Source organism: Macrobrachium rosenbergii, chromosome 9 (genome assembly GCF_040412425.1).
Source record: "Macrobrachium rosenbergii isolate ZJJX-2024 chromosome 9, ASM4041242v1, whole genome shotgun sequence".
In the NCBI taxonomy this organism is placed as follows: Eukaryota; Metazoa; Arthropoda; class Malacostraca; order Decapoda; family Palaemonidae; genus Macrobrachium; species Macrobrachium rosenbergii.
In genome coordinates, this window is record NC_089749.1 from 52528608 (window position 1) to 52546107 (window position 17500).

General features: G+C 35.5%; 1 long non-coding RNA gene across 1 annotated transcript in view; it reads right to left on the reverse strand.

Annotated features, from left to right (window-relative positions):
• LOC136842119 (uncharacterized) overlaps nucleotides 1-4827 on the reverse strand; it is a 254360-nt gene extending 249533 nt beyond the window's left edge. Inside the window, exon 1 of the long non-coding RNA XR_010854181.1 lies at nucleotides 4725-4827. This is a non-coding gene — a long non-coding RNA (uncharacterized lncRNA). The remainder of the gene's footprint in view (nucleotides 1-4724) is intronic.
• Between the last annotated feature and the right edge of the window lie 12673 nt (nucleotides 4828-17500).

The window sequence follows — 17500 nt, forward strand, 5'->3', positions numbered from 1 at the left end:
GGGATCCGTGCAATTTAAAAAAAAATTTGTTGGAACGGCGTGAGGACACAGAGTTTGAAAAGTCTTCCAAAACAAAGCGGGAAATTCGGACGGCTTTAGACCCATAGTACGACGGAACCAAGGTCGCAAGAAGAAGAAGAGCTACATGAAGAAGAGGAAGAAAAAGGAGAACAAGAAGAAGAGGAAGAAAAGGGAGAAGAAGAAGAAGAAGAGGAGAAGGAGAAGGGAGACGAAGAATAAGAGGAGAAGAAGAAGAAGATGAGGAAGAAGGAGAAGAAGAAGAAGAAGGAGGGGGGGAAAAGAAAGAAGAAGAAGAAGGAGAAGAAGATGAAGAAGAAGACAATGTCCCTCTCAGTCTTACTCCTACCCACTCCACATACCTAAAAAAAGAGAAAAAAAAAATACGGACTCACATCAGGAAGAAAGTCGTGAACGGCACTGGAAAGGCTGAGCAGTTGATAAGATCGGGAATAGTCGTAAAAAAAAAAGCAAAAAGGTAAAAAAAAAAAAAAAATAAGATAAAGCTCACTAAAAGGCACTGGTATGGGTTTTAAAAGCACGCATGCGCAAGTGCAAAGGCCGCCCATTCCTCATGACATTAGAATTAAAAGTTCGTGCACGCCTCGTCTGTTGTACGCTCGTCCTCTGCGAGTCTTCATCTCCTAACATTGTATTACACTGACATAAAAATGAATTATCTATCTATCTATCTATCTATCTATCTATCTATCTATCTATCTATCTATCAGTCCATGAACGGACATTAAAAATTCTTATCTGTACATCACTGACATAAAAAATCATCAATTTATCTATCTATCAGTCCATGAACTGACGTTAAAAAATCTTATCTGTACATCACTGACATAAAAAAATTACCTATCTATCTATCTATCAGTCCATGAACTGACATTAAGAAATATTATCTGTACATCACTGACATAAAAAAATTATCTATCTATCTATCTATCAGTCCATGAACTCACATTAAAAATTTGTATCTGTACATCACTGACATAAAAAAAATTATCTATCTATCTATCTATCTATTAGTCCATGAACTTACATTAAAAAATTCTATCTGTACATCACTGAAACAAAAAATAATTATCTGTCTCGCTTTCTATCAGCCCACGAACTGACATTTAAAAATCTCTTCTGTACATTCATCTATCTACGTATTAACAAGGCAAAGCAAAACCTTGTTAATTTATCCATCTATTTATCTACCTGCTAGCATTTAAAAAAATAAAATCCTCATCTGTATGTGTAGTTATCGTCTTCTCGCTGTCAGCTACATAAAAATACTCTATATTTATCGAGCTACCAACGTATATTTTGTCAACAATTCTAATTTAATAAGAAAAAACTTTTTATCAGTGAATTGCAGTAACTGTTGGACATCCCATTTTGGAAAATATTAAATCATTCACTGAAAGATATATGCTATCAGAGGGATAAAAAAAATAAATTGTAAAGCTATAATTCGTTTTCTCGAAAGTAAAAAAGAAATTAAAATCTAACTTGAAAGATTGTATGATTCACGATTCCGTAACAAATGCAAGACAGGCACATAAATTTACCTAATATAGTCTATCAAAATTATATTAAAACTGAGCAAAGTTGATTCCCTACATTGAATTCTCAATGGCTATGTAAAATAAGCTATCGGGGTCCATTCGAAAACAAAAAAATCAATTAAATGAGCCAGTAATCCCTAGAGGCTCCTGTAACAGATACCTCAAAGTATGACTGAAATTATTCGCAAAATTCAATCGCCATTTGTTACACTACTACAAAAATAGAATAAAAATAACTTATAAGCGGATTTTTAGGTGACATGATGTCTTCTAATCATAAATAAAATTAAATACAACGCTTATGCATGCGATTGTGCCTTGGACTTGTTAAACAAAAAGAACCTTTTATTAAAATAATAGCCGATAGAATCACCATCTTGGGATGGCTAGGAAGTTGTTCAAATTATGAGAATTACAACTTAAATTATTTACGTAGGCTTCTTCACAAGTGACGATAGGCCTAACAAAAAAAACAAATTTTTGGAAGTGTCAATTTAAATGGCTAACTCCTAACAGGAAGCGATTCGAAGCGTGTCAGTCACGACTAAGACGGCTTGATCCAACTCCTTCACGGCTTAAAAAAAAAAAAAAAAAAAAGTTCTATGAACAAGCGAAGATTAAAATCAAAATGAAGCGAACCACTACTTTGTGGTGGGTGGTTAACCTTTCATAGAGTGTAGTTGGGGAATCTGCTATGAATAACCATTAGAATTAGTCAGGAAGTCTCTCACGCATTACGATGTCGTAATTTTCGTAAAATTACGAAAAAAATGTTTTAAAGAACCATTTCATTACTTTTACATGAATACTTAGGAGGTGCATCGGAGTCTGCCCAGCACGAGTATTGACAGTTACCGAAAATCAAGTCACGAGTTATGGTGTTAAAAAATGTTGAGAAAATTAAATGAAAAATTGCATACGACAGACAGACAGACAGACAGAGATACATAGAAAGAAAATGTTCGATATCTAGCAAGGCACAGAAGTAGGGGCCACATCCCCTTACATCCCGACGTGTAGCTGTTGACCAAAGTAATAAATTAAGTAACTGGTCATTACCAGATTATAATAGGTCGCACTCAGGACGGTAAAGGTTACGGGGCTCTGCAACCTCATCCCAAACCAACATATATATATATATATATATATATATATATATATATATATATATATATATATATATATATATATAGAGAGAGAGAGAGAGAGAGAGAGAGAGAGAGAGAGAGAGAGAGAGAGAGAGAGAGAGAGAGAGAGAGAGCGAATAACAACAGGATATTTTGATAAACTCCTCCAAAACTAGTTATACACCAGTTATACAACTACCTCCACTAAAGAGAAAAGAGAGAAGAGAGAGAGAGAGAGAGAGAGAGAGAGAGAGAGAATATCAACACACCATCGCTCGCCGTGTTCGTTTACCAAAGGAAACCATGACAACGTAAGGACGTACCAGTACGGAAAACACGCCCTCATTTGAAACCGTGCGACAGCTTTTTCGAAAAAAAAAATATATTGGAAAAAAAAAAAAAAAACAAAAACGAATGAAAATTTCATTAATTGGACACATAACATGTGATAAAATTCACGCTACAAAGATCCTATAGAGCTATTAACCCCTTCAATTAGTCTAGCAGGACTGTGTTATAAATATTATTTTTTTTTTATTCGATCTGACTATCCCGTTTTAATACAAGTTTCGCGATGTATTTTCGCTTCGCGAGGGCGGGGGGCAAATGGAGGAGGGAACTGGGATACGATTTTTGCATTTTTGCGAAAACGGGATTAAGTACGCTTATAGCATTAATGATGATGATAGTAATCGTGATAATGATAAGAATAATATTAACTGATATTTGACGCTTGCTGAAACAATTATGATCATTTCAGTGCTATGTCTTTGTTTATAGTTTTCTGCTGTAATATTTCTCTCTCTCTCTCTCTCTCTCTCTCTCTCTCTCTCTCTATATATATATATATATATATATATATATATATATATATATATATATATATATATATATATATATATATATATATACATAAATATATATACATACATATGTATAAATATATATATACATATATAAATGAGTACATATGTGTATACATTATGTATATGTATGTATACATATCATATCTTTAAAGACCAATCTATTACCTCCAAAGTACCTACCCACCAAAGAACACCCAGAGTCCGGTCCTCTGAAGCTCAACCTTCATTTCCGTAAGCTAACGAACGGAGCGTCGAATACCTAATGCATGACCCTGCAAAGGTAAACCCGGGCGGGCAAATGGAATACTCTTCCCCCTCATAAACATCGCCGCCTGCGTGAGCAAGGCGCCCTGCCCTTCGAGAGCTAGCGACCGAAGATCACGAAGGAGAGCGAATCCAATCAAGATGACCAATTACGAAGTCCATTTCCACACAGGATCTCCCGACTGGCAACGAGGTTATTATCGCCGGTAAACGGAGGAGGAGGAGGAGGAGGAGGAGGAGGAGGAGGAGGAGGAGGAGGAGGAGGAGGAGGAGGGAGGAGGAGAAGGGGGAGGAGGAATGGGAGGGGTAGGAGGTGGGGGAGGCGATTCATCAAACGACAAACGTGGAGGATATCATGCAATATGCAATTGCAACGCCTAGATTCACCTCTTCATCTCGATTTGTAACGTACTCGAGAGGGCGCGAATACACACACACACACACACACACACACACACACACACACACACACACACACACACATACATATATATATATATATATATATATATATATATATATATATATATATATATATATATATATATATATACACACACATAACCAACTGAATTCTTTTGGAATTAGAACATGAAGCGGCAACTAAACGAAATGTCAAAACCCATTTATTTTAAATCACGTTTTATTTTGAACCTCCTGGAAAATTCCTCTAAACCGGATACTGTTATTGATTATATCCGCAACTGTATTGCAAATATGAGTTTGTGCTCTTACTGAATATACAGTATAACTGTGATTCCTAATTTGATAAGTAACAATAACGTCCTGAAACCACGACCCAGTTCGAAGCATTAGAAAATAGAAAAAAATAGATTATTAATAAAAACCTGTAAATTATTGACATGCAAACAAAGACACTCACTCACCTTTAGATACTTTGGAACTCCATCCTCAATCTCGTGTTTCCACCTTTCACCACGCATGGGGCTGCTGTTCCCTTCTGGATGCCAATCCCACCGGTCTCTGAATAGAAAGATTCCATCAGAAATCTCATTCTCGATCGGGAACCAATTTCAGAATGTGACAGAATACTACTGTGAGAATTAACACTTCATTTCTCAGTTTCGCTTATATGTGAATGTGAATGTGTGTATGTGAATGTATACAAAGCATTATTCACATTTATAATGGGATACGGGCACATAGTAAAAGACTGAAAAATTTTTAAATTACCTACAACAGCCTACAATCCTAAACAATCTCTTATGTATAAGCAGGATAAGAGACGATACGAATTTCAAACCTTTAGATGGACTACGTAATAAAATTGGTATCAAAAAGCCGGACTTATTCCCCTAATGTTGTCATGGCGTGTGTGGAGATATGAAAATAAGGAGCTTTTAAAAATAGGGAATATCGTCTTGGCCAGATACTTGGCAATTGCACCCGTACAGGGAAAAGTTAAAACATAAACATTGTATGTATATATATATATATATATATATATATATATATATATATATATATATATATATATATATATATATATATATATATATATATATATAATCTACTGGTCACTTTTTACCAGATACGCATGTAATGTAATAGCCCCAATGCCTTCATAACTTCTCGAATTCTTCACATTTTTGGATGTGTTTGTCACTACAAAGCCTTAGAGCCAAATGCAAGACATTTGAAGCAATTCTGATGTCCGGTAATATATAAACAATATACTCGTATATATATATATATATATATATATATATATATATATATATATATATATATATATATATATATATATATATACTCATTTATACATGTACACTCTATACATATACATAATGTGTGTGTGTGAATTTTTGTCACATACACAGATATTTACAAATATTAAGCCATAAATTTCGTTGAACTTCAAATTCTCTATACCTTAGGACTAACACACATCCAGTGGGAAAAAAGTAAGTATACCTTAGTTTTACCAGACCACTGAGCTGATTAACAGCTCTCCTAGGGCTGGCCCGAAGGATTAGACTTATTTTACGTGGCTAAGAACCATTTGGTTACTTAGCAACGGGACCTACAGCTTATTGTGGAATCCGAACCACATTATAGCGAGAAATGAATTTCTATCACCAGAAATAAATTCCTCTAACTCTTCATCAGCCGGCCGCGGGAATTGAACTCCGGCCCATCGAATGACAGTCTGAAGCTCTACCGAGTCGGCCAACAAAGGGCATCCAGTGGGAATTATAAGTGATAAGTACTTCGTCACCAGTGGGATTCGAGCTGCTGCCTCGTTGAGAAAGAACGAAAATACAATGACTATGACCACTGAGCCATCAAGAGAGGTATACGTTAATATCGACTCTGTTGTACATATGCGTATATAATTCACGATTTTATTTTTGATTTAGAAGAGGTTTAAGGTCTTAGAAAAGGCATTTACAAACCAAATTAAGATAAACTATTTCCACAGGCTTGTGATGGTGACTTTAATGTTATGAATTGTTACAAGCAATATTGTAGGAAGGCCAGAGAGAGAGAGAGAGAGAGAGAGAGAGAGAGAGAGAGAGAGAGAGAGAGAGAGAGAGAGAGAGAGAGAGAGAGAGAGAGAGAATATATATTATATATATACATATATATGTATGTATGTATGTACGTATAAATGTATGTATTTATGTGCATCTATAAGTTCTGTCTTTCTCTTGCTCTCTCTTTATATATTCATATATATATATATATATATATATATATATATATATATATATATATATATATATATATATATACATATATATAAATATATGTGTATATATAGAGAGAGAAAGAGACAACTTATATATGTACATAAATCCATATATTTATGCATACATACATATATATATATATATATATATATATATATATATATAGAGAGAGAGAGAGAGAGAGAGAGAGAGAGAGAGAGAGAGAGAGAGAGAGAGAGAGAGGAGGGGTAATACACAAGGCAGCACAAATAAATCGTGTGCTGACAAATTAGCTCAGTCTGAAATTGTTAACATCCTTAGAAGTCAACACCTGGGGTCCGACGTTCAGCGTCCGTCACATATTCATGGAAATTATCGCAAGATCATTATGCCGTGAGAAACATAGGTAATGACAAGTTGTAAAACCAAAAGGCACTTTCATATTTCTGCGCCGAGGAATAAATCCTAAATATTTCCGGAATGTGTCACATGCAAGGGTCAGGTTGAGTTTATTTTTAATTTAATTACGAAAATATTTGCTATTTGATAATCAAATGATGAAGATGAGTTCTGTGGCCACGATTCGAACTCAGGCAAGCTGAGGCAAAATGATTCTAGATTATCGAACAATGTGAAGTATGTAACATCATCTTGCCAATTTAATATCAATGATAAGAAAGTAATTGAAAGAATATAGAGTCCTCTATAATAATAATTATTATTATTATTAGAGAGAGAGAGAGAGAGAGAGAGAGAGAGAGAGAGAGAATATATATATAAATCTTAAAGTTGGAATAAAATGTCAGAAATCGCTAATAATGCATTCGAATTAAGACCGTTCGAAAACCAGTTTGTTTTTGAGCACATTTATGAGATAACTTATATTGTTATCTTATATTAATATCTGTGATTCATTACTGTTCTGCAAAATATACAGTATATAATATATATACATATATATAAAGTATATATATATATATATATATATATATATATATATATATAATATACACAGTATATATATACACATATATGTATATATATAATGTGTGTGCGTGTCTGTATGCCGGTGCGTGTGCCACCAAATATAAACGCTCCAAAAAATTAAAAAGCTAATTAGCAAACTACCAGACAATTTTCTAAAAATTGAGAAGACGGAAAAATATTTTGTATTCACCAATTACACACCGAACAAGTCCCCCTCGTTAGGTACGCGTAATCTACACAAAACAGCTGATGACTGACTTCCCCCTTTCAGAAGGTCTCTAACGGTAATGAGCAGGACGAACGCCTTGCTAATGAACGCGGCCTGATTATTGAAAAGCACCTTGTGGCCTAAATGGCTCTATGATCTGTCGAATTTCAGTTAAATACTTTGAGGAAGGTTCCGCCATTTTTTTCCTAGTGTGGAGGTTCGTTTCTGTAGTCTAAATTCAATGCCGTTTCTTTTTCTTAACCAGGCAAGGGTTTGAGTCCTTCCGGGGACGAAGCGCTTATGAATAATTCCCTTTGGGTTTGAGTCACTCTCAGGGTATAGCGAAACAGATAATGAACGATATTTGTGGCTTAGTATTTGTGAACATAAAAGTTCACGCGTGAGTAACATATATATATATATATATATATATATATATATATATATATATATATATATATATATATATATATATATATATATATATATGTAGGGTATGTATATGTATACATACATATATATATTCATATATATAGATATATATATATATATATATATACACATATACATATGTATACACATTATAATGAAGCAGACTGAAACACTAAATTCAGGTACCAAGTAAAAGGGTACCTGTGAATCAAAATCTCCAGATTCAACCAGCCTCACAAAAAGTTATTAATACCATTCATCGTGATCCTGAGGCACTCGCTGAATTCTTGTTTGTTCCCAGAATAACTTACCGTACCTTTTGTATGAATGAGGGCAATTCGTTCATGGCGACCGAGTTAGATTTACTCTCTATCAGACCCAAGACTCCGTGAGAGAGAAAGAGAGAGAGAGAAATTAAAAACTAACAAACATATAGAAAGACACATAGATGAATAGATACATAGATAGAATAACACAAGGGAAAATAAAAAAACGATTAGACTAAAAGTAATGAACGACGAGAGAGAGAGAGAGAGAGAGAGAGAGAATTAACCAATATATAGATAGATAGACAGATAGATAGATGGATAGAGATAGATACTCGTATAAGGGAAAATAAAACAAAAACGACTCAAAATATAATGAACAAAGAGAGAGAGAGAGAGAGAGAGAGAGAGAGAGAGAGAGAGAGAGAGAGAGAGAGAGAGAGAGAGAACTAAAAAATAGATAGAGAGGTAGATAGATAGATAGACTGTAACATTTATATAGTGATATAACGGAACATAAAAAAAAGCAACTGAAAATATAATAAGAGAGAGAGAGAGAGAGAGAGAGAGAGAGAGAGAGAGAGAGAGAGAGAGAGATACTAAAATTAACTCCACATGATCGCTGACCTCATCACTAAACAGTTAAAGATGAACCGTTAACCAAAAAAAAAAAAAAAAGGTCTATTACCTGTATCGTACCTTACCTTTTCTTTTAATTGACCTATCTCCCTTTCTTCAATTTTTGTTCAGCCCCCTTTTTCTTTATTGTAAATTCTAATTCATCATTCCCCCTTTTCTTAGATTTTTTCTTCATTTTTTTTATTTCTAATTCCCTTTTTTTCTGTAATTATCCATTTTACTATTATTTTCATTATAATCTAGCTTAGTAACTTTCACTTTCTCTTTATTTTGATTTTTTCATTCCAAACTTTTCTTTCATAAATTTTCTATGCATGGTTTTTATCTTCTCTTCTTTCATTTTTTTTATTTTCCTTCTTCCTTTCTACCTATGTTCTCATTTTGCTTTGATAATATTTGACAGAATACAAGTTATCTTTCGTGTATTTTCTCATAACTAATTATTCGCTCACACATTAGTATGACAGAGAGAGAGAGAGAGAGAGAGAGAGAGAGAGAGAGAGAGAGAGAGAGAGAGAGAGAGAGAGATTGAAAACTAAAAAGTAGATAGGTAGTTAGATAGATGGATAGGCAGATAGAAAACTGATATAATGACAGAAGGAATAATGAAAAAGCGACTTAAAAATATAATAAACAACAAGAGAGAGAGAGAGAGAGAGAGAGAGAGAGAGAGAGAGAGAGAGAGAGAGAGTATTTAACCAGTAAACAGAAAAAGATAGAAGAAGAGCGAGAAAAAACATCAGAATGAGAGAGAGAGAGAGAGAGAGAGAGAGAGAATAATGTAAAGGGGAATATAAAAAATCCGCGAAAGAGAAGAAATACCGCTTAACAGAGACAGAGATATAAAGAAAGACCGAGAGAGTAAGAGAATAATTAACAGAATAAGAGAGAAACAAATAAAAACCAATCGACAGAAAGATTGATAAAAGAAGAGCAAGTAAGCGAGAGGAAAATCAGCAGAGAGAGAGAGAGAGAGAGGAAGGCAGGGGCAGAGGGCAGGATTGGGGGGAAGGGGGGTTGGGATATGTCCGCAAACAGGTGCAATTCCCCCTGACAACATCATACGTCACCTTCCCCGTCTCTCTCTCTCTCTCTCTCTCTCTCTCTCTCTCTCTCTCTCTCTCTCTCTCTCTATTCTTCGAGTCCTTTCCTCTTTTTGCTAAGAATCGCTTGAAGCTGCGAGAGAGAGAGAGAGAGAGAGATGAATAAAAGAGAGCGATTGATGTATTCTTCGTGCTGGTAGACAGAGAGAAACGAGAGAGAGATAAGACGGAGATTCGCGAGGAAATGAGAACGTAAACAAAACGTAAGGAAACGCGTGATAAAAGAAAACAAAGAACAGCACGACTGCTCCCTGTGAATGAAAACGCCAAGAGAGAGAGAGAGAGAGAGAGAGAGAGAGAGAGAGAGAGAGAGAGAGAGAGTAGGAGGCGTTAAGCGAAGGAAAGGACAAAACAAGGATTTAGGGAGATAGAGAGGAAGTACGTAAAGACTACTAACTGTAGGAGAGAGAGAGAGAGAGAGAGAGAGAGAGAGAGAGAGAGAGAGAGAGAGAGAGAGAGAGAGAGAGAGAGCATGATTCAAGGCAGGAACAGAAGTTGTAGGAGAGAGAGAGAGAGAGAGAGAGTATGTGAAAAGAGGAGAAAAGATACAAGCACGAAGAAACAGGAGAGAAAAGCAAAAAGAGAGAAGAGGAGAAAAGACGCATCGGCAGAAAGCATATAACAGGAAGGTCGAGAGGGTGAGGGGGAGACTCAACCCCTTCTGGGCCTTGGGGAGCGGGGAGGGGGTGGGGTGCAGTAGAAGAAACGCGGGATACAAAGAAGCAAACAGGTAGCCAGGTATCTCTCTCTCTCTCTCTCTCTCTCTCTCTCTCTCTCTCTCTCTCTCTCCCCTCCCAAAGCTTCCGCATCTGTCAACAGCGTCATTCATTCTTCGTTATTTGCTCTGTTCCAGAATTATCATTATCGTCATCTCTCGCTCTCTATTTGCGAAGGAAGAACAACTTCAGATCAAGAATGTGATGCAGAATAAGCGGCGATGGCTGTGAAGATTAATAAGGACACGGTCTGTTTATTCTCAAGTTTATCAATGTGCGAAGACTGGAAGGTACAAACACAGAGAGAGAGAGAGAGAGAGAGAGAGAGAGAGAGAGAGAGAGAGGACGATTAAATTCGGGAAGGAGTTTTGTTTGTTTGACAGAGAGTGGAGAGATTTTCTGACGATATATATATATATATATATATATATATATATATATATATATATATATATATATATATATATATATATATATATATATATATATATATATATATATATATATATATATATATATATAATATATATACATATAATGTGTGTATACATGTGCGTATAGAGTGTAAGAGAGAGAGAGAGAGAGAGAGAGAGAGAGAGAGAGAGAGAGAGACAGTATTTTGACGATGTTATCACGACTGAATACGAAATGGACCTCAACTCAAGTACTAGAAATGAAAAAATGTGTAGAGGAATAAAATGTGAACTAAAAATGGTCTACACTACAGGAAGACTTGGGAGCAAGAAATACGTTATTTTCTTTCCTTCAAAGAAGACGAATAAGGACGAGGGAGAGGAGGAGAGGGAATAAGGAATATGATTTTTAAGTTAAACATGAAATGAATATAAATAAAAGCTACAAAGCTCGCTAGAGTGACTATCTATCATCGTAATTTGCAATTACTTCCGACTATCTATCATCGTAATTTGCAATTACTTCTCTTTCAGTAATCACTAAAGGCGTTATATAAGGCGAATGATTACAAGACGTACTTTTCAACCGCCGATTGAACAACTGCTTCCGCTCATGAAGTTTTCAACCTTAACTATAGTAAATCCTACATTTCATGAACTTTTTTTTTTTTTTTTTTTTTGCTCCGGTGAAATACTACATTTCACTCTGGTTAAGCACTACAATTCAAGTAATTTTTGTTTAACTCGGGCGCCGGCCAATCTTAAATTTCGCGTATTTTCTAATGTTGGTTCTGATAAAGCTTACATTTCATTTCATTTTTTTAATGTTTCTTACCTTTTTTAAACTGGTACATTTTGCGTTAAGGATATTTTCGTCTAACCTAGTTGCCATTAACTCCTTTTACGCTTGCTGTTAACCTTGGCATTGGCAGATCTCACGTTACTTATTTTCAATGTTCGCTCTTCTAAATATTACGTCTGAGGTACGTGTAAATGTTATTTTCCTGACAATACATCTATCCTAACAATTAAATGCCAAATTTATGGCACTTCTTAACCTTCGTATTTGTAAACTCTATGTCCAGGGTATACTTTTTCTAACCTTGGCATTGGTGAGAATTACATATGAGGTAGGTTTTAACCCTGGCAATGATAAATATCGCCAGATTTTATTACCCCAGGTTTTAATACATTTCATATTTCCCGTAAGTCTTTAACACTAACTCTGATCATTATTTTTTTAATGAAATTCAACATTCAAGACAAAGGAAAGAGGGAATTAGAGTGGTTGGACAGCAAGACAAAGAAACTCAGAAAATAAAGGATCTAAAGGTGAAACTGACAGGAAACCCCACAGTTGCACTAATATGCAATAGTTAGAGATGTTGGACAGCAGGATTACAAAGAGAAAACTGGAATGGAAGTACAGTAAAAGGCTATAAAAACTGAGTGCAGCTAGGGGATCAAGGGATGCTACAAACATCATTTATAGAAATGCCTGCAGTGCACTAACGACTTTACATCTCTCTCTTCCCCCCCCCCCACCCCCCACACGTCTGGAGGACTCCGAGAGATAAGTTAATGACAATGCTTAATATAACAGGCGAGAAACCGTAAAGGGTTTTAAATAATATTAGTATTAATAATAACAATAGCTTTTGCATCAGCCAACCTCAGCTCCGTCTGTCTGATGGTCTAATGAAAATAAAATTATAATACATTTATCGGGTTAAATAGGAATAAAGATGCGATTCAGGACGCATGCGTGTGGCCTTCCTTGGTGGGTACCTTATATATATATATATATATATATATATATATATATATATATATATATATATATATATATATATATATATATATATATATATATATGTATGTATGTATATGTATAGAGAGAGAGAGAGAGAGAGAGAGAGAGAGAGAGAGAGAGAGAGAACATCGGCTTCGTACGTAGTTAACAGCCAATGATAAATTCACACCTGTAGCTAGACATCAGAACGAGTGAGAACTATCTTGTTGAAGTGAAAAGTTTCACAACAACACGTGTCGATATGCACATACAATAGGGCAGGCGCTCGTTAAATTTCAATCTTAACAATTTGATTCCAATTTGCACGTAACTCGTTTTCGCTGTTGGACAAGCAAACACTTGTAGTTTCATTTTTTTTATGGCTATTCCCATCACACGTCTTCAAAAGTTCATCAGTCCGTCCGCACTTTTTCCGTCCGCCCTCAGATCTCAAAAACTACTGAGGCTAGAGGGCTGCAAATTGGTTTGTTGATCATCCACCCTCCAATCATCAAAAATACCAAATTGTAGCCCTCTAGCCTGGGTAGTTTTTATTTTATTTAAGGCTAAAGTTAGCCTTGACAGTGCGCCTGGCACCGCACCGCTGTAGGTGCCAACACCACAGGCCACCACTGGGCCGTGGCTGAAAGTTTCATGGGCCGCAGTCGAGAGTTTCATGGGCCGTGACTGAGAGAATCATACAGCAATAACGCCGGACAGAAAACTCGATTGCCCCGAAGAAACTTTGGAGCATTTTTTACTTGTTTTAATAATATTTTTGAAGAAATCTTCACCCTTTGAGATGACTCTGGACAGTTCTGTCAGGATACCTATACTATAAAGAAAATAAATGAATCATTACTTTAAGGAATGAAAAAAAAAAAAATCTTTCATGCCAAATAAAGAATAGTATAAACAACCACTTATCTTCACAAGATTCAGTTAATGGTAAAAATAAAAATAACATGAAAATAAAAATAATTTTTTTTTTCAAAATCTAAGTAAAAAAAAAAAGCGACAGGTGATAAATGAATCTAAATAAATCCTTGAAGATCAGATTCTGTTCTGAGTCTTCCCAATTAAGCTGTTTCATTTCACTAGGGAACTGTGACTTATTTCACTGAGGAACTGTACGCTGCCCAGCCAACTGTCATTGGCGATGTAAATCAGAGAGAACTGTCTTACCTTCGAAGATATATTTGAGAATATCAGTTTAATCAGAAAACTAGACCTCTCTCAAAGCCCAGAAAACCTTATACTTATCAATACACTGTAAATCCCATCAGATAAATTTCTTTTACTGTACCTCCCTTCATATTCTCTATCTTCCATCTTACTTTCCACCGTCTCCTAACAACTGATTCACAGTGCAACTGCGAAATTTCCTCCTGTTACAACTTTCAAACCTTTTACTCTCAATTTCCGTGTCAGCGCCGAATGACCACATAGGTCCCAGTGCTTGGCCTCTGGCCTCAATCCTATATTCAATTGAATTCAGTTCGATAAACATTTAATTAATCAGCTGCGTCGTACATTCTCACGTACCGCCGTGCATCCGACAACGCATGTCGCATTGGAGGATGAATCATGAAAGGCTAATACCGACAACAAGTGTACCAAAACACATGTATCTCGACAAGTGGACCTTCATAAATGAGCCGACAAAAAGCGGATCCTCTGAAATGAGGTATAATGGAAGAAGAAAAACGAAAACATAAGTGATAAAATATATACACGGGCCAATCAGCCAAAATGTGATAACTCTGAAACATGCACGGCCAACAAAACGAGATGATCGTAGAGAGAGAGAGAGAGAGAGAGAGAGAGAGAGAGAGAGAGAGAGAGAAACGGGTAGAATGAGAGGGTAAGGTAAAATAAGGGGCGATGACCGACCGTAGGGGAAGGTGGGTGGAGCAGATAGGAGACGTTAGGGAAGGGGGGGAGGAGGAGGAGAAGTAGAAGGAGGAGAGGAGGAGTAGGAGGAGGAGGAGGAGTTGGTTAAGAGGTTGTGAGGGATTATACGGAGAGTGAGAATTGTTGATTGTGGCTGTGGATTGGTAGATGGGTAGGGGGAATGGGGAAGGAGAGGATAGAAAGATGAAGTCTTGAGTGTAGGAGGGAAGGGGCTTAAGAAGGGAGTGGAAGGGGGGGGAGGAGGAGGGAGGAATAAGGGAGGGTATAGACAGGGCATGCAAGTCTGAGTAAGAAGGAGGTTAAGGGTAGAACAGTGATGTGGTGTGAGACCCTTGCTTGCTTGGAGTCAAGCAACTTCTTTTATGTGGCTTTCTATGCGCTTTTATCTCTCTCTCTCTCTCTCTCTCTCTCTCTCTCTCTCTCTTCGAGTTTGAGTTTGTATCAGGTTTTCCATCCATCACATATATATATATATATATATATATATATATATATATATATATATATATATATATATATATATATATATATATATATATGTATGTATATTTATATAATATATATACACATATATATATATATATATATATATATATATATATATATATATATATATATATATATATATATATATATATATATATATATATATATATATATATATATATATATATATATATATATATATATATATATATATATATATATATAACACACGAACACATGATATCTGTACCTTCACACATGTGCATCTATAAGCGCAATCGCTGTTTCATATTCCCATATCGATGTTCCCTCCGTGGTCCTGTCATAATATCATTTTTGCGACGCACATGTATAGCGCTCTCTACTTCACGTGAAATATTAATTTCAGCTGAAGCTCTAATCTGTAGCCTACAACTGAAGGCCACTTCAGCTCTGAAGTGGCCTCCTGGCGTACGTGGAAGTTCAGGTTCGACGGTAATTCATTTTTCAATTAAATGCATATATTGAGAATTTGGCCTTGCTTGAACCTGCGCGCGAGAACGCGTGTGTCTGAACTGTTCGATAAGGTATGTGTGGTTTTCCTTTTCGATGAGTGTGTATGCATGTGTATGTATACAGTATATGTGTATGTATGTATATATATACATACATATAGACAGTATGTGTGCGTCAGAACTGTTCGATAAGGTATGTGTGGTTTTCCTTTTTGATGTGTGTGTGCATGTGTGTTATGTGTATGTAAACGTGTGTATGTATGTATGTATGTATGTATGTATGTATGTATGTATGTATGTATGTATGTATATATATATATATATATATATATATATATATATATATATATATATGTGTGTTATATAAATATATATATAGGTATTATATATATACTGTATACAAATTATATACATACATATATATACATTTACATATATAAACATATATATAACAGAATGTTTATCTATAAAGTGAGAGAGATAGGTGACGCGTGTAGATGTGAAATATACCTAAATATACAGACCATTTCAGATGTACTTATAGAGATTACACGAATGAACACATTAATGTGGCGTCACCAAACGTCATCCGTCACAACTACGTAAATATACTTTCCCTTTACGAACTTCAAAGTATTACAGCAAAAATACTGGAATTAAAAAATTCTCCTCAAAATGAATACCACCATTGAAGCGTATAATCACTATGGTTAGCATAACCACACAAAAATGTATATCATTCAGGCATTTTAAAAACCCACCTTTTTCATGATTTTTATCTTTTTTCTTTTTTACTGGGGATCATTTTTGTGTAGCATCCTTCACCTGTTTTTTTTTTATTTGATTTTTCTATTTTTGTGGCCTTGTTATAATTACTCTAGTATTTAGCATTGTTAATTATTTTTTTACTACATTTAAATCTCCATTACAAAATGCTAGCATTATTGTATAGTGATTATCTACTTTGTAACCACATCAAAACAGCAGTGATTAAGATGACAATTGTTTTGAGAAAGATTGTGGAAGACAATTATACTAGCCAGGACATTCTTCGGGCTAAGGATCGACACTTTCACGAATTACCAGCATGGAGTAATTTAACTGAATATAAGATCTAGGCCAAAGGCCAAGCGCTGGGACGTATGAGGTCATTCAGCGATGACAGGGAAATTGAGAGTAAGAAGGTTTGATAGGTGTAACAGGGGGAAAACCTCGCAGTTGCACTATGAAACGATTGTTAGGAGAGGGTGGACGGCAGGAAGGAAGAAAGATAAGATGAATCGAGGTAAAGTAAAAAGAATGAAAGGGGTCGCAGCTAGGGCCCGAAGGGACGCTGCAAAGAACCTCAAGTAATACCTACAGGGAACCGTATGAGGAGCACTGACGGCACTACTCCCCTACAGATGGACGACAAGAATATTGCCTCAAACAATTTTTGATTTCCTTGGCCTTTATACAACTTTGTAAAACAGAGGAACAAAGATCACTGAGTTATTTGCCTGGCTAATTTTCAAGCCTAC